Consider the following 14,237-nt stretch of genomic DNA (forward strand, 5'->3'; position numbering starts at 1 on the left):
ATTACAGGCGTGAGCCACCACGCCCAGCCTCAAAAAAAATTTTTTTTAATTGACCAGGTATGGTAGCACGAGGCTGTGGTCTTAGCAACCTGGGAAGCTGAGGTGGGAGAATAGTTTGAGCCTGCAGTGAGCTGTGTTTGTACCACTGCACTCCAGCCTGGATGACAGAGCAGGACTCCTTGAGGACATTATGCTAAGGGCAATGAGCCAGTCACAAAAAGACAAATATTGTATGATTATGATTCCACTTACAAGAGGCACTTACAGCAGTGAAACTCACGAAGACAGATATCTGAAAGGTGGTACCCAGAGGTTGGGGGGAGGGAAATGGGGGAGTTTGGGGAGTCATTTAATAGACAGTTTCTGTTTGATGTACCATCTGTGGTACAACAACATGGATTTTCTTAATGCTAGTGAACTGTACCCTTAAAAATAATTAAGATGATCAGGCACGGTGGCTTACACCTGTATACACAGCACTTTAAGATGCCAAAGCGGGCAGATTGCCTGAGGTCAGGAGTTCGAGACCAACCTGGCCAACATGGTGAAACCCTGTCTCTACTAAAAATACAAAAATTAGCCGGGTGTGGTGGCAGGAGTCTGTAATCTCAGCTACTCCAGAGACTGAGGCAAGAGAATTGCTTGAACCAAGGAGGCAGAGGTTGCAATGAGCCAAGATCGTGCCATTGCACTCTAGCTTCAGTGACAGAGCAAGGCTCTGTCTCAAAAAAAAAAAAAAAGAGAGACAGAGAGAGAAAGCAGGAAGACAAGGAAACAGCAAAGTGCTGGTTCTTGGGAAAGGGAGAAAGGAATAATTGAGAAGATGCCTGGGTGACAAAGCCGAAGGGCAGCTGGGACTTGGTGGTGGAGTCCTGGCCAGAGCGTGGACTTTCTCATGCTGGAGAGGCATGAGCACTGCAGCAGAGCGCTGACTTTTCCCAGGGGCTGCTGGGAAGTCCACATCTCTTTGGCCTTTCCAATTCGTCATTTTGGCCTGAACCTTTCTAGCTATAGGCAAGTCTCAACCCATCCACATCCCCTGACGTGGAGAGGACCCCAAGGGGGAAAGCCTGGCTGTTTTCCAGGCGTGCTGGGATGCACGGACGGAGCTCTCCAGGCAGCCCCTGGGAAGCTCAGGAAGCAGGTTCCCAGGCCAGTTGCAGCCCAGGTCCCAGAGGACACTGCCCTTTACTTATGAGACGTGGCCCTCATACGCAAGCATGCATGACAGCTGGAGCCCAGAACCGCCCCAGGATTGTCCCACATCTGGAAACCACAGTTCTCAGACTTCCATGGAGTCTCTCTCAAGGTCAAAGCGCCACACTGCCCACCTGGGACAAGATGTGTCTCCCTCCTACGGCCGGGTCAGGGAAGGCCACAGGACAGTATTGCCTTGGGGGCAGGGGAAGGGGAGCCGTGGCCTCCAGAAACATTGTACAGAACCCCTAGAAGGAAAGAGCTATAAGAAGCCTAATTGCGCTGTCGGCCTTAGCTCCATTTTCTTGGAAACCTCTGCGCCATGAGAGCCAAGTGGAGGAAGAAGTGAATGCGCAGGCTGAGGCACAAAAGAAGAAAGATGAGGCAGAGGTACAAGTAAGCTGCTAGCTTGTTGCACCGTGGAGGCCACAGGAGCAGCAACATGGAACGCCAGGCGCTGGGGATGCTGGTACAAGCTGTGGGACTGCATGCTACTGTCTGGAGCTTGTCTCAATGGATCTAGAACTTCATCGCCCTCTGATCGCCGATCACCTCTGAGACCCACCTTGCTCATAAACAAAACTGCCCATGTTGGTCCTCTGCCCTGGACTTGTGACATTCTGGACTATTTCTGTGTTTATTTGTGGCCGAGCGTAACAACCATATAATAAATCATCTCTTCCTCTTTTAGCTGAAGAATTAAAAAAAAAAAAAGAAGCCTAATTGCCCTGGACCAGGCGCCGGTAATCCCAGCACTTTGGGAGGTTGAGGTGGGTGGATCACTTGAGGTCAGGAGTTCGAGATCAGCCTGGCCAACATGGTGAAACCCCATCTCTACTAAAGATACAAAAATTAGCCAGGCATGGTGGCACGCACCTGTAATCCCAGCTACTCAGGAGGCTGAGGCATGAGAATCGTTGAACCCAGGAGGCAGAGATCTGAGATCACACCACTGCACCGCAGTGAGCCGAGATCACGCCACTGCACTGCAGCCTGGGAAACAGAGTCCTCCTCTGAGGCAAGAAGGAAAGATCTACATGCTCTGGTGGTGGGGCTGGGACCAGAACCCGGCACCAGGGCCCCAACTCCCAGGCCAGGCTTGCCTGACCCAGGCCTGTCCTGAGAACCCCTCTCTTTGCAGTTATTTATTTTGAGTACAATTAGGGCCCCTGAGATGCAGGGGAAGGCTGGAGGCACACCAGGCCACCAACGACATCAGTTGCCAACACTAGCTTCGTCCCTCGAAGCTGCCAGAACAGGTGTCTCAAAACCTGCTTAAATCCCCTCATCATTGCGAGGCGCGGTGGATCATGCCTGTAATCCCAGCACTTTGGGAGGCTGAGGCAGGTGAATCAGTTGAGGTCAGGAGTTCAAGACCAGCCTGGGTAACATGGAAACCCCCATCTCCACTAAAAATACAAAAATTAGCCAGGCATGGTAGCGCGTGCCTGTAGTCCCAGCTACTCAGGAGGCTGAGGCAGGAGAATCACTTGAACCCAGGAGGCAGAGATTGCAGTGAGCTGAGATCGGGACACTGTACTTCAGCCTGGGCAACAGAGCAAGACTCTCAAAAAAAAAAAAAAAAAAAAAAACAGCTGGGCGCGGTGGCTCACGCCTGTAATCCCAGCACTTTGGGAGGTTGAGGCGGGTGGATCACAAGGTCAGGAGATCGAGACCACAGTGAAACCCCGTCTCTACTAAAAATACAAAAAATTAGCCAGGCGTGGTGGCGGGCGCCTATAGTCCCAGATACTCAGAAGGCTGAGGCAGGAGAATGGCGTGAACCCGGGAGGCGGAGCTTGCAGTGACCCGAGATGGCGCCACTGCACTCCAGCCTGGGCGACAGAGCAAGACTCCGTCTCAAAACAAAACAAAAAAACAAAAAAAAAAAACTCCTTATCATTGAGATCAAATCCAAATTCTCACTTGATCTTCAAACTCTTCAAAATCTTATCCCCACCGCCTCCCCTCAACTCATCTCCCACTCCCCCTCTCCCTGCAGCCTACGTCAATAGCAGACAGGCATCTTGTGCACGTCTCTCCCTGGTTCCCAGCACCAGGGCCGGCCAACCCAATCAATGTTTGTTGTCTGAGAAAATGAACATATAGATTTTCTGCCTGTCCTTTATGGCTAATTCCAGTACCTTCCCAAAGGCTCTGGAGTGCAGCCTTGAGTTTCACGGTAAGGGCTCCTTGGGGCTACTGCTTTATCTGTGTGATCTCATGTAATTCTAGGCCAAAGATATTAACACATCCATTCGCAAATGAGGAAACGGGGGGTCAGAGAGGTCCAGTGACTGCCCACAGGTGGGAAGTGGTGCTGCCGGGGCCGGAATCCAGTCCGACCAGCTCCAGAGCCTGTGCTCCTTCTGCTGAACCATGTGCGTAACCTACCCCAGTGACAGCAGGCTGGGGCTGGGCAGGTGCACCTGCAGACGTTCCGGGAACTCTCCAGTCTGTCCAGGGATCCCTTAAACCTGCATGTTGAGGAGGGTGGCTGAGAGATAAGAATGGCGGCATCCAGATGTGACAACAGAGGTGGATGAAAGCTTGGGGGTCCCCCCGAGGGAGGCCTGAGCTTGATGCTCCACGTGTCAGCTTTGGGACAGACAGAGGCCTAGTCAAAATATCCTCGAACAGGCAATGAAGCCTTTCACTCTAGTTACCGTGAAGCTGGGTAAGAATAGGATCTAGGCCAAGAAGATGTCCTTGACCTTCTCAATTTTGCCTGGCTTGTTAAAGCCCCAGGCTTGGGAAAGAGGGGGCCTCCAGGGGTGCTTGTTAAGCACCAGGTCTTATGCTAGATGCTTCACAAACAGCATCTCTGACTTCCAACATTCCTAACAAGTTTTTGTTTTTGTTTGTTTTTGTTTTTGTAGACACAGGGTTTCACTATGTTTTCCAGGCTGGTCTCGAAATCCTAGGCTCAAGCAATCCACCCACCTCAGCCTCCCAAAGTGCTAGGCTTACAGACATGAGCCACCATGCCTGGCCCCTAACAAGTTTTATAACCTCGATTTTACATGTGAACTAACCGAGGCACAATGAAGTTATGTGGTGGAAGTTCATGGTCAGGCAGCTACTGCATACGAACCCAGGCTAGTCAGCCTTCTAAAAGCCAAGCTCCTAACCACTACGCTAGACGGTCTCTGTCCCCTCCCTGAGAAATCCCAGAGATCTCAAGTCCCCCGCCCAGCCCACTCTGCCACCATGGCCCTGGAAATCAGTAAATTAGTCCCGTAATTCTCATGAGTGAGCTGACCCCACACATAACATGAGCTGAGCTGCAAAAATGTTCTTGTCCTTGGCCCGGAGTATTCATTCTGGATGCAGAATAAACTCCAAGGAGAAGGGGGAAAAACCAACAACTTCAAATACCAAAATTAAAAAAAAAAGTTATTTCCACAGAGCTGTCCGTAAAAGTCGAATTATTCATTGCAAAACACCTAGAAGCAACTCAACTTCACCATCAGTGGACAGAGGCTGCCCGCCCAGGGGTGGGTCTGTTAACTTGGTGAATACCATGTGGACCTTAAAACAACATCTAGTTAGTTGGTTTATGTGCATTTAAAAATAAGTGCAAAGTTGGCCAGGCACGGTGGCTCACGCCTGTAATCCCAGCACTTTGGGAGGCCGAGGTGGGTGGATCACTTGAGGTCAGGAGTTCAAGACCAGCCTGGCCAACATGATGAAAGTCCGTCTCTACTAAAACTATAAAAATTAGCTGGGCGTGGTGGCGGGTGCCTGTAATCCCAGCTACTCGGGAGGCTGAGGCAGGAGAATCACTTGAACCCAGGAGGCAGAGGTTGCAGTGAACAAAGATCACGTGGCTGCACTCCAGCCTGGGTGACACAGCAAGACAACATCTCAAAAAACAAAAGAAAAGAAAAGTGTAAAAGCAGAACACTTCATTTTAATTTCAGAAATCCCATCTGCATGAGAAAGGTTTACCTACACTGTTGACTTTTTTGCCTCTTTCCTTTAAAGAACTTGAAATCAAGTTTTTTTTTTTTGAGACATAGTCTCACTCTGTCGCCCAGGCTGGAGTGCAGTGGTGTGATCTTGGCTCACTGCAACCTCCACCTCCCGGGTTCAAGTCTGTCTCCTGCCTCAGCCTCCCGAGTAGCTGGGATTACAGTCATGCGCCACCACACCCAGCCAATTTTTATATTTTTAGTGGGATGGGGTTTCACCATGTTGGCCAGGCTGGTCTCAAACTCCTGACCTCAAGTGATCCACTCACCTCAGCCTCCCAAAGTGCTGGGATTACAGGCGTGAGCCACTGTGCCCGGCCAAATCAACTGATTTTTAATAAAGTAATACATGCAAGTGATAGTTCACACACACAGTACATTAAGGTCCAAAGACCTACGGCAATATACAGTGGAGCAGCGCCCCATGACCCATGCCAACCATATGAGAATGTAGGTTTGTCAACTGACTAAACTCCGAAGGGCACACACAGAGAAGTGACTTGCTTTATGGTTATGTGGATCTGTTTTTTCCAGCAAGGCTGATGAAGGCAAAGGTGAAAAATTGAAACCCAGGGCAGACAGTTCTGCTGAGGCATACTTCAGAGAGTCTTGGCTGGGACTGTCTTTGTCAAGTCTAGCTCAAGTCCCTCTTTCTGGGATCGGTGAAGCAGCAGCAGAATCGGGGTGGGGAAGCCAGGCCGTCAGAGGCAGAGGAAAGCCAGGCGTGGGAGAGAAAGCCTGATGCCTTCTTACCTGTTCACGTGCCAAGCCTCGGTCTCCTAGGGTTTGCTGGTGGCCTTAAGGGGTTCCAGGGCCCCAAGCAGGTGCCTAAGGGCCACGGGCAGTGGCTGCCAGGTGGGAGAGGCTGAGGCTGCCCCCAGCCCACAGTCCAGGCTTCCCGTCTGATGAGAAGGGCGGGGAAAGCAGGCCTCTGCAGCTCTGCTCAGGAACCGAAGCCAACAGGGGCGGGGCAGGGCCACGTGGCCCCCGCCTGCCTTGGAGTGTGGAGTAGGAGGGAGCCTTCAACCCAGAGGACCAGCCAGGGGACTGCTCTGACTGAGGGTGCCGGCCAGTTGACTACGAGAAGTCCCCAGAACCCAGGCCCTGGCTCCCAGGCAGCTTGGACTGTTTTAAGGGACTACCCCAGCTCCTCTCCAGAACACTCGGACCCAGACAAAAGCCTCTTCTCATAAAACTAAAAGCCAGGTGATGGGGAGTTGGGTGTAGTGACACAAGCCTGTAGTCCCAGCTACTCAGGAGGCTGAGGCAGGAGACTCTCTTGAGGTCAAGAGTTTGAGGCTGCAGTGAGCTGCAATTGCACCTGTGAATAACCAGTGTGCTCCAGCCTGGGCAATATAGCGAGATCCTGCCTCTAAAAAACAAAACAAAACAAAACAAAAAACTGAGTGATGAGGTGGTGACTGGTGTGTGTGTGTGTGTCTATGGGACTGGGGGTCCATTAGGTGGAAGAAAAGGTCTTTCTCTGATACATCATCCCTGTTGAGCACCAATGAGTTACCCAGTCTACAGATAAAGACATGAGCTCCAAAAGGTGAATAATCTTTTTTTTTTTTTTTTTTTTTTTTTTTGTGGCGGAGTTTCACAGCAGGGACTACAGGCACGCTCCACCATGCTCAGCTAATTTTGTATTTTTAGTAGAGATGGGGTTTCACCATGTTGGCCAGGCTGGTCTTGAACTCCTGACCTCAGGTGATCCGCCTGTGTCAACCTCCCAAGTGCTGGAATTATACACATGACCCGTCACGCCTGGCCTTTTCTTTAGACAAGGTCTCACTCTATTGCCCAGGCTAGAGGGCAGTGGCATGATCACAACCCACTGAGGTCTTGATTTCCTGAGCTCAATTGATCCTCCCACCTCAGCCTCCCAAGTAGCTGGGACCACTACACCCAGCTAATTTTTCTTTTTTAAATTTTCTGTAGATACAGATGTCTCCTATGTTGCCCAGGCTCGTCTCAAACTGCTGGCCTCGAGGAATCCTCCTGCCTTAGCCTCCCAAAGTGCTGAGATTTCAGGCTTGAGCCACTATGCCTGGCCTTGGGTAAGATTCTTCACCCCTTTTCTGTGGCTTGTGCCCAGGAGTTAGAAACCTGCCTGAGCAACGTAGAAAGACCCCCATCTCTGCAGAAATAAAAAATAAATAAAAAATTAGCCAGGCATCATGGTGGCTCATGCCTGTAGTCATAACTACTCAGGAGGCTTAGGCAGGAGGATCACTTGAGCCCTGGAGGTCGAGGCTGCACTAAACTGTGATTGAGTCACTGCACTCCAGCCTGGATGACAGAGCAAGGCCCTGTCACTTTTCTTTAAAAAAAAGGAGAGAGAGAGACAAAGAATCTTACCTAAGATTTCCCGGCTGGTTACTGAGATCTGACCCCAAAGCCAGGCTTTCCTGAGGGACACAGGACCTGTCCTGGTGTAACATGTGGCCTCAGACCCAGCACTTATGGGAGTTGAGGTCCTTTCCCTCAGCACCATCACCAAAGGTACAGCCATTCTCCCTTCACCTGGTCAGAGCGGGCACCTGCAGGGGTATCTTCAGGATCTCTGCCGAGTTTTCATAGCAGGCTTCCTGATTTTACTAGACTGCATTTGGATTCATTAGGGGTGAGCCAGTGGGGGAGGGAGAATAGAAGAAGGGCTGTGTTCAAAGCCTCCAACTATCCAAGAGGGGAGTCTGTAGTGTTTCACTGAATGTGAGCACAAAATCCTTGATTCAGGAACCTCTTATTAACATCTAGTCTTTCACAGCTGAGCCAGTCTGGAGTGCTGACCTGGCTGGATGCAGTGGCTCATGCCTGTAATCCCAGCACTTTCGAAGATCGAGGTGGGCGGATCACCTGGGGTCAGGAGTTCGAGACCAGCCTGGCCAACATGGTGAAACCCCGTCTCTACTAAAAATACAAAAATTATCCGAGCGTGGTGGCAGGCACAATCCCAGCTACTCAGGAGGCTGAGGCAGGAGAATCTCTTGAACCCGGCAGGCAGAGGTTGCAGTGAACTGAGATCACTATACTCCACCCTAAGCGACAGAGTGAGACTCGGTCTCAAAAATAAAAAATAAAAAAAAGAAGAAAAAGAATAAAAGAAGAAATGCCAACCTAGTGATAATAGTGCATTTTACTCTGAGTGCCAATGCATGCCACAAGTAGTTGTTCATGAAATGTTTTCTCAATTGGATCGACAAAACTGGATTCCTGGTTTGGCCCTGAACTTGCAACAGGACAATAATGCCCACGCTGGAATGTTCCCTAACTCCCCACCCACCCCCAAGGCAGTGGCCACACAGGCCACACACACTCTCTGCAAGGCCCTGCTGGGAAACTCTGCCAAGGCATTGATTCATTCGTTGGGCAGCTCGTGGGAGGGCAGACAGGGTGGAGGTGATGGGGGCACAGCCACAGATCTCACTGGGGCCTCACAGAAGCCTGAACACCCCCTGGTGCCCTTTCTGGGGTCTCTTGGCTTGGAATGATGCCCCTTTCTTTCAAATCATCACAGCAGGTCCCCCAGATCTCCCGGGGCCAGAGCCCCAGGTCAGTGGACAAGCCTCAGAACTCCTGCGCACTCAGTCATGTGCGTTTGTGCTACCATGACCCCAGGAGACCAGTTTTTGTTTTTTGGTGTTTTTGAGACAGGTTTTGTTCTGTCGTCCAGGCTGGAGTGTAGTGGCGCAATCACAGCTCACTGCAGCCTCAAACTCATAGGCTTAAGAGATCCTCCTGTCTCAGCCCCCCTACTTGCTGGGACTATAAGTGTGTACCACCATGCCTGGCTAATTTTTGTATTTTGTAAATACAAAAAAAAAAAATTTGTATTTTTGGAGAGACGGGGTTTTGTCATGTTGCCCAGGCTGGTCTCAAACTCCTGGGCTTAAGGGGTCCTCCTGCCTTGGCCTCTCAAAGTGCTGGGATCACAGGTATGAGCCACCATGCTGTGGCCCAGTAGATCAGTCTTATTCTACCAATTTACAGGCAGGAAACCAAGACTATGCTTAGAGGCTAGTAAGCCCAGGTCATCTGACTCTGTACACAGTGCTCTCTTCATGAACTTCGCTGCCTCTTGGCATTTGGCAAGTGGAATCTCGTTTCTGATTGCTTTATGAGGCAGCATTGCCTTTCTCCAGTTACAGCATCGACTCCCTGAAGCCGAGATACCCCAGCGTGTCCTCGCAACAGCTGGAGGCCCTAATAACCCACAGGAAATGGTAGTACGTCCCTTGACCATCACGTGTCATTAGCTTATACACGTGTCATTAGCTTATATACTCACGGCTCCAAATTAGTAACTTCTAAGCCTAAACGCTACCAAACAACCCAACAAAAGCACCTCTCCTTTCATTCTGAGACTGCAGTCAGACAAGGGAGAGAGTTCTGTTGAGTGGACCTGGGAATTTAAAACTTGAGGACCAGGATCTGGAAGGCAGAATGGGACGTGGGAAACTGAGGGGGGCTTGCCTCTGGGCACTGCCAGGGATGCTGGATTTGGGGGTGGGGTGGGGTAAGGTGGGGCTAACAGGGCCCCTCAGCCATTCCAGATGGGCTGGCCCAGCTCCTCCAAATCTGAAACTTCCAGACCTGGTTTTTTGTTTTTTTGTTTTTTTTTTTTTGAGACGGAGTCTCGCGCTGTCGCCCAGGTTGGAGTGCAGTGACCGGATCTCGGCTCACTGCAAGCTCCGCCTCCCAGGTTCACGCCATTCTCCTGCCTCAGCCTCCCGAGTAGCTGGGACTACAGGCGCCGCCACCTCGCCCGGCTAGTTTTTTTTTTTGTATTTCTCAGTAGAGACGGGGTTTCACCGTGTTGGCCAGGATGGTCTCAATCTCCTGACCTCATGATCCACTCGTCTCGGCCTCCCAAAGTGCTGGGATTACAGGCTTGAGCCACCGCGCCCAGCCCAAACCTGGTTTTGATAACTTTTTTTTCCTTCATTTTGAACAAGCAGCAATGTTCACTCATTGTCCATCACAGCTACTGATCATAACACTGGACTATGAAGCAGACACATGCCCAGACATCACCAGCAGACTCTTTGTTTTGAAACAGGGCTTCATGCTCGGGTTTTTAAATTTTTTGTAGAGATGGGGTCTGTTTCCTGGGCTGGTCTTAAACTTCTGGGCTCAAGTGATCTGCCTGTCTCTGGCCGCCCAAAGTGCTGGGATTACCAGGCATGAGCCACTGTATAATTGGGAGCAGACACCAGGAATCTATTCTGACAAATGAAGAGGGTTCTAACATCCTGCTGGGATTATGAGCCACAACTACAGGTTTCCTACCATTTCCCGACCTAAAACCCCTGCGGCCCACTCCCCACCTCTTCATTTTTCAGACTTGGGACCTTCTGATTTTTCCTGAAGTCCCAAGGCTGTGGCTGAGGAAATCAGACCCGGGCTGTAGGCTCTTCTAAAACTGGTGGCATGTCCTCCGGCAGACTCACCTCACCACCAACCTCACAGCAACAGACTGCCAGGTTATAAACTCTCCTCCAATCTCTGGGTGCAGAAAAGAGCTGGGAGGAGGTGGTTCATAGTAGGTGCCCAGTAAACATTTCTGGAAGAAATGAACGTAGCAGCCTCTTCTAGTGGGTCAGCATGTCTCCTGATGGCTTAAACAGCTCCTGGCTAAGTGCAGTGGCTCACTCCTGTAAACCCAGCACTTTGGGAGCCCAAGGTGGACGGATCACCTGAGGTCAGGAGTTTGAACCAGCCTGGCCAACAAGGTGAAACCCCATCTCTACTAAAAATACAAATTAGCCAGGTGTGGTAGTGCGTGCCTATAATCCCAGCTACTCAGGAGGCTGAGGCAGGAGAATCTCTTGAACCTGGAAGGCAGAGGTTGCGGTGAGCCAAGATTGTGCTGCTGTACTCTAGCCTGGGCGACACAGTTAAGACTTCATCTCAAAAAAGAAAAAAGGAGTAACAGCTCTTGGTTGTGCTGGTTTAGTAGCCCACACCTGCCCATTTCAGTTCACCTGAACTTCACAGGGCATGTTGGGCTGTCACTCAAATGTCAACCAACCATGGCCAAGCAGGTGTTTCAGAGTCTCTGCCTTGTCCCCGAAAGCCATCTGTTCCTCTCCTCCATTGCTACGTTTTCTGGACCAAGTTTGATTTCAGCAGCAGAGATGTTTCTTCTGAGCTCTACATATAGCCCTTGAAAATTAATTTTAAGGGTGTAACAAAAAATTCACATACAATATTCCATATGCAAATGAGCAAGTGGATGACTCAACAAACACATGTCACTTCTACTTTGAATAGAAAACAGAGGCCGGGCGCGGTGGCTCAAGCCTGTAATCCCAGCACTTTGGGAGGCCGAGACGGGCGGATCACAAGGTCAGGAGATCGAGACCATCCTGGCTAACCCGCTGAAACCCCCTCTCTACTAAAAAATACCAAAAATAGCTGGGCGAGGTGACGGGTGCCTGTAGTCCCAGCTACTGGGGAGGCTGACACAGGAGAATGGCGTGAACCCGGGAGGTGGAGCTTGCAGTGAGCTGAGATCCGGCCACTGCACTCCAGCCTGGGCGACAGAACAAGACTCCGTCTCAAAAAAAAAAAAAAGAAAGAAAACAGAATTTAGAGGCTGGGTGTGGTGGCTCACACCTGTAGTCACAGCACTTTGGGAGGCTGAGCCAGGCAGACCACTTGAGGCCAGGAGTTCGAGACCAACCTGTTCAACACGGTAAAACCTCTTCCACTAAAAATGCAAAAATTAGCTGGACATGGCACATGCCTGTAGTTCCAGCTACTTGGGAAGCTGAGGTAGGAGGATTGCTTGAGCTCAGGAGGCGGAGGTTGCAGTGGGCTGAGATCGCACCACAGCCCTGCAGCCTGGGCAAGAGAGATTCTATCCCTGATAAAACAAAAAACAAGAATTTAGGACCAGGCGCAATGGCTCACACCTATAATCCCAGTGCTTTGGGAGGCCAAGGCAGGAGGATTGTTTGAGGTCAAGAGTTTGAGACCAGCCTGGGCAACACAGGGAGACTCTGTCTCTACAAAAGTTTAAAAATTAACTGAGTATGGTGGCACACATCTGTAGTCTCCCCTACTCTGGAGGCTGAGGTGGATCGCTTGAGCCCAGGAGTTCAAGCCTCAGTGAGCTATAATGACTCCACTGAACTCCAGGATAGGCAAAGGAGTGAGACTGCCTCTAATAAAATTTGTTTTAAAAAAATTAAAAAATAAAACAGAACTTAGGAATTTAAAAAATTTTGAAAGCCAGGTTGATCCCATCTGAATGCCTTAACATTTCTGGCTTTCCTCTAACAAGTTCAAGAAAGGCAGCAGCGTGGGAACAGCACACATTCTGGGGACCAGCGCTCTCCCTGTGAGACGAACCTTTTCCAGTGCTGGCAGCCGTCTCACTAGCAATACATTTACACTAACCAAGAAAAGCAGCATTCCAACTAGAACCCCCCTCCTCCAAAGGAATGCTATTCTTGGCAAGAGATCTTCCAAAGGAAACATCTGCAGAACCTCTGCCCGTAAGGTCAGGGGAAAGCTGAGGCAGCTAAAAACTTTTCAGTCCCAGGATCCAAGTCACAAGGGCTTAGCAACGGAACAGGATGGAAGGAAACCCAAGGGCAGACCCCTCTGTCCGAGTTCTGCAGCAGCCTCTGGTGGGTTTTGCAAGGCTGGAGAGAGGTCTCTATTTACCTGGTTGCTCAGTCAAACCACAGGAGTCAATCAGGTCCCCTTAACAATTACAGACGGGACTTGTCATTGAGCCACATCCAATCAATAAATTATAAACTTTTGTAGGTTCTGTAGCAACAGCTATGAAAATTCCTTTCCACATATTCAAGCCCAATTCCTTGTCCTAACCCTTTCTCTTACAGAGAACAAGGAAGCTGATGGGCAGACTTACAGAGGAAGCTCGGTGGTGACAACTCCTGATTCCACAGATTTTCCTTTCTTTCAGAACCCCCTAACTTCTGTATGGAGTGTATGTATTTCAATCAAACTTGAGTTAAAAAACACGCAAGGAGCTGCTCAATTATCTACACCGAGTTCCTCAGATGACTGCATGTCAGTATCATACAATTTGATAGAATGGATTTAGGGCCACAGGAAAAAATGAGCCCTGAAATATAGGTTTTCAAAATCTAATTCAGAACTACTGTCTACTATGCAAATTCATGAGCTAAGTGAGAAAAAAACATGTTATTTAGGGATTCGATTCCTGGCAAAACCTGGGTCTCTCTTGACTGATCTAAAACCAAATCATAATTCAAGATACTTAGTTCCATGAGACAGCGTGAGGAACCCTCTGCACTGGGCTCCGGGAGGTTCAGATTGTATCTCCTCACCACCATTCCTGATTCTAACCCACTGCTCACCAGATCAGTTGCTCAATTTAGGTGGCTGACCACATGCAGATGAAAGAATGTTATACTTCGTGAAGTATTGAGAACAGTGAGCTCGTTTCTCCAGGTTCAAGGCACAAGGACAGCCTGGAAGACGAGGGCTTCCCACACAACTAAACGGGGAACTCTCAGGGGTCGGCTGGAACATTTCTGGAACTGGGCCTCTTCCAGGGGACAGGCTCTCATTATACCCTAAAGGCCCTGTGGAACCCACCTGAGATGGGTGCTGCAGACAGGCCCCACATATACACAGTTCTCAGGGGCAGGGCAGTATCCAGGTTCTTCTGTACTGACCCTTCCTATGGTCCTATGGAGCCAAAGATCTCTTTTAGGTGCTGTATCAGCAAAAGGGACATCTGTTAAGACTCCCCAGCTGGAATTCATGCTAAAATCCCCATACTAATATCCTCCGAGTAGAAGAGGAGGAAGAATCAGCCACCCTTCCTCAACCCAGTGGGAAAAGGGGTGAGTATCCACATGGTTATTGAGCCCATGTTTCATCAGCACAGCAAAAAGAACCAGGAAAAAACAAAGAAACTACCACAGACCTGGGGGTAAGGAGCCACAGAGTGTCCCAAGTCCAAGTAGGCATCTGGAAGGAAGGAGTCTACTCTAACTTAAGAGTCCTGCTCTAACTTGGGCTCAAACCTCCCACCTACATCCTCATCTCCAGAACAAG

The 14,237-nt window shown here is 49.9% G+C and overlaps 1 protein-coding gene across 2 annotated transcripts in view; it reads right to left on the bottom strand.

Annotated features, from left to right (window-relative positions):
• Positions 1-6,075, bottom strand: part of IL34 (interleukin 34) — a 77,583-nt gene extending 71,508 nt beyond the window's left edge. For both annotated transcript variants that reach the window (XM_005592494.5, XM_005592496.4), the window contains exon 1: positions 5,925-6,075. The gene's annotated coding sequence lies outside the window, so the exon portion shown is untranslated. The remainder of the gene's footprint in view (positions 1-5,924) is intronic.
• Positions 6,076-14,237: the final 8,162 nt, after the last annotated feature.

The sequence above is a fragment of the Macaca fascicularis genome, chromosome 20 (assembly GCF_037993035.2).
Source record: "Macaca fascicularis isolate 582-1 chromosome 20, T2T-MFA8v1.1".
Classification (NCBI taxonomy): domain Eukaryota; kingdom Metazoa; phylum Chordata; class Mammalia; order Primates; family Cercopithecidae; genus Macaca; species Macaca fascicularis.